The sequence below is a fragment of the Hordeum vulgare genome, chromosome 7H (assembly GCF_904849725.1).
Source record: "Hordeum vulgare subsp. vulgare chromosome 7H, MorexV3_pseudomolecules_assembly, whole genome shotgun sequence".
In the NCBI taxonomy this organism is placed as follows: domain Eukaryota; kingdom Viridiplantae; phylum Streptophyta; class Magnoliopsida; order Poales; family Poaceae; genus Hordeum; species Hordeum vulgare.
The window spans coordinates 576,747,582-576,759,258 of record NC_058524.1 but is presented as its reverse complement, the minus strand read 5'-3'; positions in this window follow the sequence as shown (position 1 = coordinate 576,759,258).

Below are 11,677 nucleotides of genomic sequence, written 5' to 3'. Positions count from 1 at the left end.
TGATGTTGATGAAGACGATCACTACGGCGATGGTTCCCCCGGTGGCACTCCGGCACCACCAGGAGAGAGGGGGAGAGGGTCTACCCCTTGTGCTTCTTCCTCAATGGCCTACGACCTAGGTGGGAAGAGGTTCTCCCTCTCGTCCTTGGCATCCATGGTGATGATGGCCCCTCCGTCTTCCTCTTCCATGGTCTCCGGGGATGGTGACCCCCTCCGGTAGGGTGCCGAAGAGGGCCAAGATTGTTTTTTCATGGCTCTCGAGGGTTGCGGCGGCGGAACTCTCAATCTAGGTTTCTTCTCGAGGGTTTCTGTATTTATAAGAATATTTGGCGTTGGAATAACGTCAGGGGAGTGCTCGAGGGGCGCACAAGCCATGGGCGTGCCCTAGGGGAGCCGCGCCCTGGTGGCTTCTGGTTGCCTCGGGACTCCTCTCCGGTATCTTTTTGCTCCATTATTTTTCATATTTTCCAAAAATATTCTCCGTAAATTTTCAGCCCAATCCGAGAACTTTTACTTCTACACAAAAACAACACCACGGTAGCTCTATTGAAAACAGCGTCAGTCCGTTTTAGTTCTAATAAACTCATACCAAAATCATATAGAATTATTGTAAACATGGCATGAATACTTCATAAATTATAGATACGTTGTAGACGTATCAGGCTTGTTCTAAGTGCTCTCTCCACAAATGAGAGGGAGGTGGATGGGTATATATAGGCATCTCCATAAATCCAACCATTACAACATTATTGCCCAACTCGGTGAAACCGAAGCAAAAAATATGTTGCATCGGTTAGTGCAAAATGTGACAACTTTTGGCATTTTAGTGAGATCGATATATAATTTTCAGTGAGTCTGATTTGGCTGGACTAGGCAGTTACACAAACTCGGTGGCACCGATTTGCAAAAATCATAAATTGTGATTTTTAGCAAATAGATACCAGGGAGTTGGTCACTGCTTTTTGGTTGCACCAAAATCAAACTTGCTGGCACCGAGAAGTATTTGGTTTTCCTCTGGATCTGTCTAGGATGAAACTCGGTAGGGGCGATTTAGAATAGTTGGTGGCATCGAATTTGTGTGTTAGGCTTTAGACAAAATATTTTGTGGGAGACTTTCATGACGGTTTTTGGTGGCTAACTCTAACCACTTTAGCAACCACATCATCATAGATACCTCTTCCCTTTTAAAAGTATTATCTTTCCTATGGACTCAATTATGATTTGTCACATAAAAGAAAAATAGAGAGTCTTGAAGCTTGTTGCCAATTGATTTTCCTTGCATATAGGGGATCTCCTCAAAATCCTTTACCAATCCATTCATTGATCTTTTCCTGAAATATACTTGGTAGAATTATTAGTCCAATGAAATATATGTTGTTATTAATTACCAAAACCACCTAGAGAGAAGTTGTGCTTTCAAAAGTATAGCCTTTGATAGGGCATGATGCCCCGAGCGTGGCCAGGCCAAGCGAGGGATAGTGCAATGTCCTAAGGATCTCGGAGCTCGGATATGTGTGTGTGTGTGTGTGTGTGTGTGTGTGTGTGTGTGTGTGTGTCTATATATAGTCACCCTCGGCGAGGAATAGTTATTCTTCACCCCCTATATTTTCATATCAATGCACCATAATTTTATGTTCCACAAATTTTGTCTTATTTCATATGCAAAAAGAGACCATAAGAAAATATATAGTCACCAGATAAATATTGTATGTCATGTAAAATTACAAGAACAAAAACATAGTGTAAATTATACATAAAATGCAATTTTCCTAGCCTTATAATAATTTTTTTGTTTTCTTATGTCAAACTTTACGTATTGAATCATTATAAATGTAACTATTTGCATTTCAAATGTAATTTGTTTATGAAATGATCGTAAGATTACCTCGGGTGAAGAATAACTTATTCTACACCCTCGGTGATGAATAGACTAGACTTCTATATATATATATATATGTGTGTGTGTGTGTGTGTGTGTGTGTGTGTGTGTGTGTGTGTGTGTGTGTGTGTGTGTGTGTGTGTGTGTGTGTGTGTGTGTGTGTATAGGGTGGGTCTACTCTCATAACACTTTTCTTATTCTGCTAACACTTCCACGATATGTTATCCTCTGCTCCACGATCTAACCCACACTCCATGGGGCAAAAAACACCCCACCTTATCCCCTCCATGTCTCTCCCACGATCTCCCACTCCCAATAACCTCTCTGCCCGCGGCGCCGCATCACCTGTCCCCAAATCCCCCACCGTATCCTCCCACGGCACCACCACCTCCGGCGCCCCACCGCCCCACTGCCACATCTCCTGCCCCTCCCCCCACCACTCTCACCCCTCCAGCGTACCCCAACATCCCCCACCATCCATGAAAATGCGTTATATCGATTAGAGGGGGGTGAATAGGCGATTTTTACAAATTCATAACTGAGGAATTTCCTAGTGAGGAAAGTCCTCAGTCATGAACCGCGTGCAGCGGAATAAGTACTCAACCAGTGGTGCAAACACGGCAATAGCTTAGTCCTCAGAGTAAATTGTAGCGTTCGTATTGCACAGGTCGCGTGAACAGGATATGCAGGTGATGAATAACTCAAGTGAAGAATTTGAGGTGAGGATTTCAGAGAAAAGCTTCAATCAAATTCTTCAGACAGTGCAGATCAAAGTCATCAACATGCAATTGAGGAAATTGAAGAATTGAAGAAGTAGAACCCAAAGCTCGATGAAGACGGTGGTTTGATGACACAGTTCCAACTGGTGTGACAGTCGTACATCTGGTTTGGAGCATCTTGGTAATGAAACCAAAGGACACACATTCCCGGGACACACAGTCTCTGTTGTATTCTCCTTGAGCTAAGGACACACAGTCGTCGCCCAACACTCGTGGTAAGTCTTCATGGCAGACTTCCAAACCCTCACAAACTCGGTCAGCGGGCAATCCATAATTGGCTACTAGATGCTCTAGACCATTGACGCCTAACCGTCTGGAGGATACACAATCCTCAAAGGCAACAAGCGTCGGTTCCACACAGGAACAATCTATTCAGTGATGCTCAATCACTATGGGTTTTGGTTTTGGTTTGGGAGTTTGTGTTTTTTCCTCACTTGATGACTTCGCTCAAAGTCATCGAGGAATGGGTTGTTGTGAATGACAAGTGTCAGTTTCTCTCGAAGCGGCCAATCAACTAGTGGTTGTGGGGGTGGCTATTTATAGCCTGGGAGGAGCCCGACATGATTTGACATTAATGCCCTTAATGACATGACCATTGTGTGGATAAGATTTAGGACAAGTGGAGCGCAGCGCGGCAACGGTCGGATCTTTCAACTGTGAAAGTCCTTGTGTCTCTCATGTTCCTCACTGTTAGGCAGTTCGTGTTGAGGAACGTCGCTTGGGAAACAAAAAATTTCTTACGCGCACGAAGACCTATCATGGTGATGTCCATCTACGAGAGAGGATGTGTGATCTACGTACCCTTGTAGACCGTACAGCAGAAGCGTTGGTGAACGCGGTTGATGTAGTGGAACGTCTTCACGTCCCTTGATCCGCCCCGCGAACTATCCCGCGATCAGTCCCACGATCTAGTGCCGAACGGACGACACCTCTGCGTTCAGCACACGTACAGCTCGACGATGATCTCGGCCTTCTTGATCCAACAAGAGAGACGGAGAGGTAGAATAGTTCTCCGGCAGCATGACGGCGCTCCGGAGGTTGGTGATGATCTCGTCTCAGCAGGGCTCCGCCCGAGCTCCGCAGAAACGCGACCTAGAGGTAAAACCGTGGAGATATGTGGTCGGGCTGCCCTGGCAAAAGTTGTCTCAAATCAGCCCTAAAACCCCACTATATATAGGAGGGAGAGGGGGGAGCCTTTCCTTGGGGTCCAAGAACCCCCAAGGGGTCGGCCGAGCCAAGGGGGGGAAGGTCTCCCGCCCGCCAAACCGAGTTGGACTTGGTTTGGTGGGTGGGAGTCCTTCCTTTCCTTCCCACCTCCTCCTTTTTTTTCTCTTTGATTTTTCTTCCAATGCGCATAGGGCCCTTTTGGGCTGTCCCACCAGCGCACTAAGGGCTGGTGCGCCACCCTCAAGGCCTATGGGCTTCCCCGGGGTGGGTTGCCCCCCTGGTGAACTCCCGGAACCCATTCGTCATTCCCGGTACATTCCCGGTAACTCCGAAAACCTTCCGGTAATCAAATGAGGTCATCCTATATATCAATCTTCGTTTCCGGACCATTCCGGAAACCCTCGTGACGTCCGTGATCTCATCCGGGACTCCGAACAACATTCGGTAACCAACCATATAACTCAAATACGCATAAAACAACGTCGAACCTTAAGTGTGCAGACCCTGCGGGTTCGAGAACTATGTAGACATGACCCGAGAGACTCCTCGGTCAATATCCAATAGCGGGACCTGGATGCCCATATTGGATCCTACATATTCTACGAAGATCTTATCGTTTGAACCTCAGTGTCAAGGATTCATATAATCCCGTATGTCATTCCCTTTGTCCTTCGGTATGTTACTTGCCTGAGATTCGATCGTCAGTATCCGTATACCTATTTCAATCTCATTTACCGGCAAGTCTCTTTACTTGTTCCGTAATACAAGATCCCGTAACTTACACTAAGTCACATTGCTTGCAAGGCTTGTGTGTGATGTTGTATTACCGAGTGGGCCCCGAGATACCTCTCCGTCACACGGAGTGACAAATCCCAGTCTCGATCCATACTAAGTTAACGAACACCTTCGGAGATACCTGTAGAGCATCTTTATAGTCACCCAGTTACGTTGCGACGTTTGATACACACAAAGTATTCCTCCGGTGTTAGTAAGTTATATGATCTCATGGTCATAGGAATAAATACTTGACACGCAGAAAACAGTAGCAATAAAATGACACGATCAACATGCTACGTCTATTAGTTTGGGTCTAGTCCATCACGTGATTCTCCAAATGACGTGATCCAGTTATCAAGCAACAACACCTTGTTCATAATCAGAAGACACTGACTATCGTTGATCAACTGGCTAGCCAACTAGAGGCTTGCTAGGGACAGTGTTTTGCCTATGTATCCACACATGTATATAAGTCTTCATTCAATACAATTATAGCATGGATAATAAACGATTATCTTGATACAGGAATTATAATAATAACTTTATTTATTATTGCCTCTAGGGCATAATTCCAACAGTTCGCACTGGCAAAATCCTAACTCCTCAGTTAGTGCAATTACTTCAGCGACCAGAAGAACTCTGTGTCTGTGAGCGAAGACTTCGACTAATCCGTAGGATAATTTCAAAGGCTTCACTCTGAGGATCTGGTTATGTAGGCTTTAAGTTGAGCGTCATGAGGAAATTCTTTCCTTAGTAGTACCTCGACCCCTTTTAACAGTACGGTGTTCCTATGACTCAAGAAAGAAGAAAATGAAACATAAAGAATAAATCTTCAAGCTTCAAAGTCTTCAACGCATTTTCTTTGGGACACACCGCATTCCTCATATTCAAATTCTTCATGAGGAATAGCGATTTCTTCGCTATCAAAGTCTTCAAGGATCGACCAAAGTCTTCACCCAAAGACATGCATTTTTAGGGGTCGATATTCTTCGAATAGCTCAAACTCCTTGATGACTTATAGAGCGTGTGTACACTCACAAACATATTAGTCTCTTAACCTATAAGTCCTCAATCCATAAAAATCACTAAGGGGCACTAGATGCACTTACAATCTCTCCCTTTTTGGTGGTTGATGACAAATAGGTTAAGTTTTCAACGGGGATAAAAATATGAAGTGTTTGTACAAAGTTTGAGGAATTTGAACACAAAATATAGAGAAACTCCCCCTGAAGATGTGCATGCTTGAGGAATTTGCTTTGGACTGCAAATGCACATTGAGGATTTATACCATGGAGATCTACCCCTATATCTTGTAATTCATGCATGCAATTTACATATTGTATGAGGACTTTGGAATGCATGATGAAAAATGGTGTCTCACAAATTTCAGCATGCATGCAATTGATTAAGCTTGAGGAATAAGCAAAAAACGTTCAAAAGTGTGAGACCACCATCAGGCTTAAGTTACAACTCATTACAATAATAACTTCAGAAGAACGAGAGTTTGTAACTTAATAAAATTTATAAGCCCATAAAATAGACCCGCTTGAAGACTAACTCACATTTCTCCCCCTTTGTCATCAAGTGATGAAAAGGGATGAAACTGAGGACTAACGCCCATGAAGAACTTCACTTCTGTGCTAGAGGAGGAGCGCGAGCATTCTTCGGGTCAGTCTTCCTGGTTGGGCCTGTTACAGTATCAGCAGGTTCTTCATCAGAATCAGCAGAGCGGAATAAGGAATATCAATTGTCCACCAAGTCAGGAACTGCGATCTTCTTGAAATTCTTCTTTGGTGGCCATGACCAGTCAATGTCTTGAGTGAATTCCATTTCTTGAAGTTCCTCAGGTGTCTTGAGGTGTGATAGTATGGCCCAAGTGCAATCAAATAACTCATGAAGATAATAATGATTTCTCTTCACCGCATTTTGAGTATCATTGAGGGTTTTGATAATGGAGCCAAACTGAGGCTTAACCCAATTATGGTTTTGGTCAATTTTCTGATGAATACTAAGGAGTAGCTCTCTGTTAGTCATCACCCGTGGGACAATTGGACTTGTAGGTTTTGCTCTGCAATCATATTCTTGGGTGGAAGTGTCATCATAGGTAGAGTAGGATGCAGCCTTGCGAAATTGACCATCTAATGGCCGATTTCCTTCATCAAGCATAGACTTGCCTTTGCCCTCAACTGGTTCAAAAAATTTCTTGATGTCTTTGAGAGGAGGCAGGTAACTGAGGTGGTTCTGAAAGTCAGCCTGATAATTGATTGAGGATCTGGTTCTGATGAATCTCATGATCCAAGGCGCATAAATCTTTAGCTCATATGGTGACAAAGCATTGTTGGCCAAAGTCCTCAAGAAGAAGTCATGAATATTCATTTGGATTCCATGAATGACGTTGAATAATATGTTCTTCATGATCCCGACAACATCTTCTTCATTATCATGGCCTTTTATAGGAGCGAAGGAATAGGCCAAGATCCTGTAGACTATTCTGGGCACATATTTCAATTCCTTCACCAAAAATTGAGTCCTTGGAGGCTGGCCAGGAGCTAAAGGCTTCATGAGGACTTCCATTAGATGGTTTGACAACCCTTTTTCATCATATAGGTGTATTGTTTCATCTGAAGGAATTGGGACTCGTATAGCTCGAAGCAATTCAGAAGCTGGAGCTTTGAAGTGAGTGTCCTGAGTCATCCAATCCAAGACCGAAGAGTTGATGTTTTTGGGGTCACCTGAGATGTGTAGAGTGGCATAGAACTGAAGAATAATGTCTGTGTTCCAGTCACAGACATCTGTGCAGAATGGTAGTAGCCCTACATCGTGAAGAACACTCAAAACAGGGGTAAATCAAGGAATTTCTTCCATATCACCATAAAGAATGTGTGTTGATGGAATATCTTCTTCTTTCCTACTAGCAAAGCAGCATAGTGGTTGAGTTGTGTTCTGGTACAAAACTTCATGTGCCTGATGTGAAGCTTGTCGTATGGATTAGCACCAGTGAGGAAATGATGTTCATCATAAAATTCTGCTTTTAGAAACTTTGGCCTCTTTGAGTATGGTTGACGAGGCTTTGGTTGAAGATTTGGATGAGGAATTTCACCAGCTTGAGGAATTTTGGCCACAATGATTGCTGATTCAAGATTTCCAACAACAAGTTCTTCAGCACTTTCTTCATTTTGAGGAGGTGCAGTTTGTTCAGGCACATGTTCTTCAGTTTGAGGTATATGCTGAGCCGATTTTTCAGTTTTCGGCACAACAGTTTCTTCAATCTTTTCAGGTTCATCGGCTCATGCAACTGATGCTTGTGCAGAGACTAACTTTGTCGAAGTGATCTTTGCTTCAGTTCCAGTCAGGACTTTAGTGCCTGCAAGAGATGCATTTGTTTGAGGAATTGGACTAGCCAGTGGTGATTTTGGGTGAGCCTTCTCCCAAAATTCATCATGCATCACTGGTGTGGAGAAGCCAATATCGACATCACCATCCTTTTCTTCAGAAGACACCTCTGTGTTCTGAGGAGGAGTTAAGGCTTGAGGAATTTCATCTTAAGGAATTTGATCCTGAGGAATTTGATCTTGAGGAATCTGATCAGCTTGAATTTCCTCGTCCATGGGTGTTGAAGCAGATGAGTGGTTTTCTTCCATGTCTTCATCCCCTTCTGGGATGGTATAATCCTCACCATATGGCACAACCACATATGATGGAGCAGTGTTGAGTGGTGTAGCTTAAATGGGAGTAGTTGAGGAACTCTTCAAAGTCCTCACTCGTTTTGCTTCTGAGGACTCTGGAGCAGTTGATGCTTTTCTATTTTTAGCTTCTTTCTCAGCAGATTTGGTTTTCTTCACTTCTGATGCAGAAGGAAGAGTGATTTTCTTCACCTTTGAAGACTTTGGCGAAGGAGTAATTTCCTTAGGCATAGAAAATATGTTAGCAGGCCTGGTAGTTTCTGCAGCACGCCTTGTTGGTTCATCAGCGGGCATGGTGGGTTCATCATCAGCAGGCTCAGTTGTAGAGTCTTGAGGCATTTCAGCCGTGCTGGTCTGAGGAATTGATGGTTGCGGTGGAACTGCAACCCTTTTGTTGTAATCTGCAATTACTTTTGTAGCCTTCGTGACGAACCGCATATTGGCTCCCTTTGTGTCAGCACTTAAGCTTGTGAATTTTTCACTGAGGAATTTGATCTCAGCCTTAGTGGAGACAAGTTGCTCTGGCGACATGTTCAACAGATTTTGTTGCAAATACCTTTCCTTTTGAGCCTTTGCTCATTTTGCTTGTTTGACTTCCTGAGCCTTCCACTTTTCTTCATTTATGAAAGAGGCTACCATGTGACTGGGTCCACGTCGAAGCTTCAAGTCATCACTTGGAGTGTTTGGATCTTCAACCCACACGTCAATAAAATCCAACACCACTTTTGGATCACGTATGAGGGGAATGGTTGAGCCTTTTGCTTGTGCAACCCTCTCTTGTTTGTTTCGGATGATGGATTTAAGAGTTTCATCATCATATTCCTCATCTTCTAATCCAGAAGGAACATTGAGGACCACTTCCTTTGGGGTTGGCCTTGTTCCTCTCCCAGCAGTCTTCTTTATCTTCCGAATCCCATCTAAAGAATTGTGGGCAGAGCCAGAGTCAGATGGTTTTGAGGGAATTGGGGTCCCAGTTGGTTGCTAACTTGGCTGGGATTGCGTTGGTGGTGAAGACTTTGCTGCGGTTCAGGATTTTGCACCAGTTGAGGACTTTGCCGGAACACTTGGAGCTGTTTGAGGGTTTTGCTGTTGTGATGACGTGGACTTTTCAGTTTCATTCACCTGAACCTTTCGTGGGACAGGTTCAGTGGCAGAAGCCTCAGCAGCATAGGAGGAGGTAGCAGTAGCTTCATTTGCAGATTTCTCATTTGTGATCTGTGCTGCCTATTTTGAAGCTTTCTTCAATTTAGCCAAATACTTGGCTTTGTCCTTAGGATAATCTTCAATTGTGGCGACGCTTGAGGGATAAACACTCTGTTGTTCACCCAGTGGGGGTCTGGAGCAAGGAGCCTTGAGGGCAAACTTCCTCAAATACTTTGGAGTGACTTATTTGTATGCTTTCCACTCCTTTACCCATCTGCGTTCAATTTTCTGAAGCCTTATCTTGCGCTTCTCTTTGGTTTCTTTGCCATTAATTTCTTCATCACGCATGCAATAATCAACATATATCTCTTCAGGTATCTCAAAAGCAGTATTGGTTTCTGGCTTCTGGCCACCTTTGTTCTGTTTCTCAACCATTTTCTTCGGTTAAGGAGTTCGTTGAGGAATTTGAACTATTGATGAATCTGATGACAAGGGTAGATTTTCTTCAAGAAACGCTGCAAATGAGTTAAGTTGATGAGAACCTAGTGATTCATCAGCTGATATTTTGTACCTGTGAACAGAGTATTGGTACGAAGAATTTGGAGAGGTCATATGCATTCTCAGGGTTGAGGAATTTTTAAAATGACTCAAGTTGAGGAATTGGACCAATATATTGTTTGAAGAATTTCACTAAGCATTCTGGTCTTCGGTTCCATAGTTGTGTAGATTTGAAAATTTACACAATTGAGGAATCTCGTGAAGAATGTGATGTCTTAGTGAAATTCATCAATTGTTCTTGGAATGGATGTGTTCATCTGAAGATTTTCTGAGGAATAACAGTTTTCACCGTTCCAAGGTAAAAATGTAGATCAACAGGGGCAGTAAAATTCAATTTTAATTACCCTATATGAAGAACACGACTAACTGAGAAGTGTAGAACCGAAGCTCGTCGGTTCCGATCTCCACAGCCCTAATTTGGCGATTGGAGACAGCTACGGCAACGACGGATGAAGATGATCCACGGTCGATGTGAGTTCCGCAACGACGAGGTCTAGGCTATGAAGCTTTTCCTCACCGGCGACAAAGACTTCTAGTGGTGGCGCTAGGTTGAATCTCGAGTAGAGAAGATGAGAGCGAGAGAAGAGTTTTTACGGAAGGGGTGAGCGGGCTATTTATAGCTCAGGTGAAAACGGTTTGAAGCGAAAACTTTGGACAGAAACACCCCTGACTCTTCCTCTCCGCGTGACACGCGTCACCCAGGTACGAAGAAGTGGAGTTAGTGGAGATCGTGCTTATCCTATTGTGGGTAGTGGGTGCGTTTAGAGCGGTGACGCCTGTAAATTTTGCGTTTTTGAAGTTTTCAAGATTTTGTTAGCGAAGTCTTCAGCTGAAAAGAATTTAGTGAAGACTTTGAACATGTGTCAAATAGAACGCATATGAAGAATTAAGAATATATTGGGTTGAGCTTAGCATAGAGGGAAGATGGGTCCGATCACATTCACTTAGAAGGAAAACCAACTTGAAGACTTAGCAATAAGTGAATGCTGATGAGGACATTGAAAGTTCAAAAGGAATTGAAGAATTGAAATTTTGAGGAATTGGCAATCTTGAGGATTTTGAAAATCTCAAGACATTCATGATTTGAAGAATTTGCAAAAAGTCTCAGCTTTAAAGAATTTCAATGATGTCTACTACACAACCCTCAAGTGGATGACCTAAGGTTTATCAATCTGTGGGAGGCGTAGGATGAAAATGGTCTCTCTCAAGCAACCCTGCAATCAACTAACAAAGAGTCTCTTGTATCCCCAACATGCCCAATACAATGGTAAATTTTATAGGTGCACTAGTTCGGCGAAGTGATGGTTATACAAGTGTAATATGGATGGTAGACATAGGTTTTTGTAATCTGAAAATATAAAAACAGCAAGGTAACAAATAGTAAATAGTGAGCAAAACATTGTATAAATGCTTGGGACCAAGGCCTAGTGTCCATACTTTCACTAGTGCAAGTTCTCTCAACAGTACTAATATAGTTGAATCATATATAAATCCCTCACGTGCGACAAAGAGTTCACTCCAAAGTCACAAATAGCGGATAACAAACGAAGAAATTACTGTAGGTTACGAAACCACCTCAAAGTTATCTTTTCTGATCAATCTTATGAGCTATCCCTATAAGTGTCACGAACAGCCCTAGAGTTCGTACTAAAATAACACCTTAAGATACACATCAACCAAAACCTAATGTC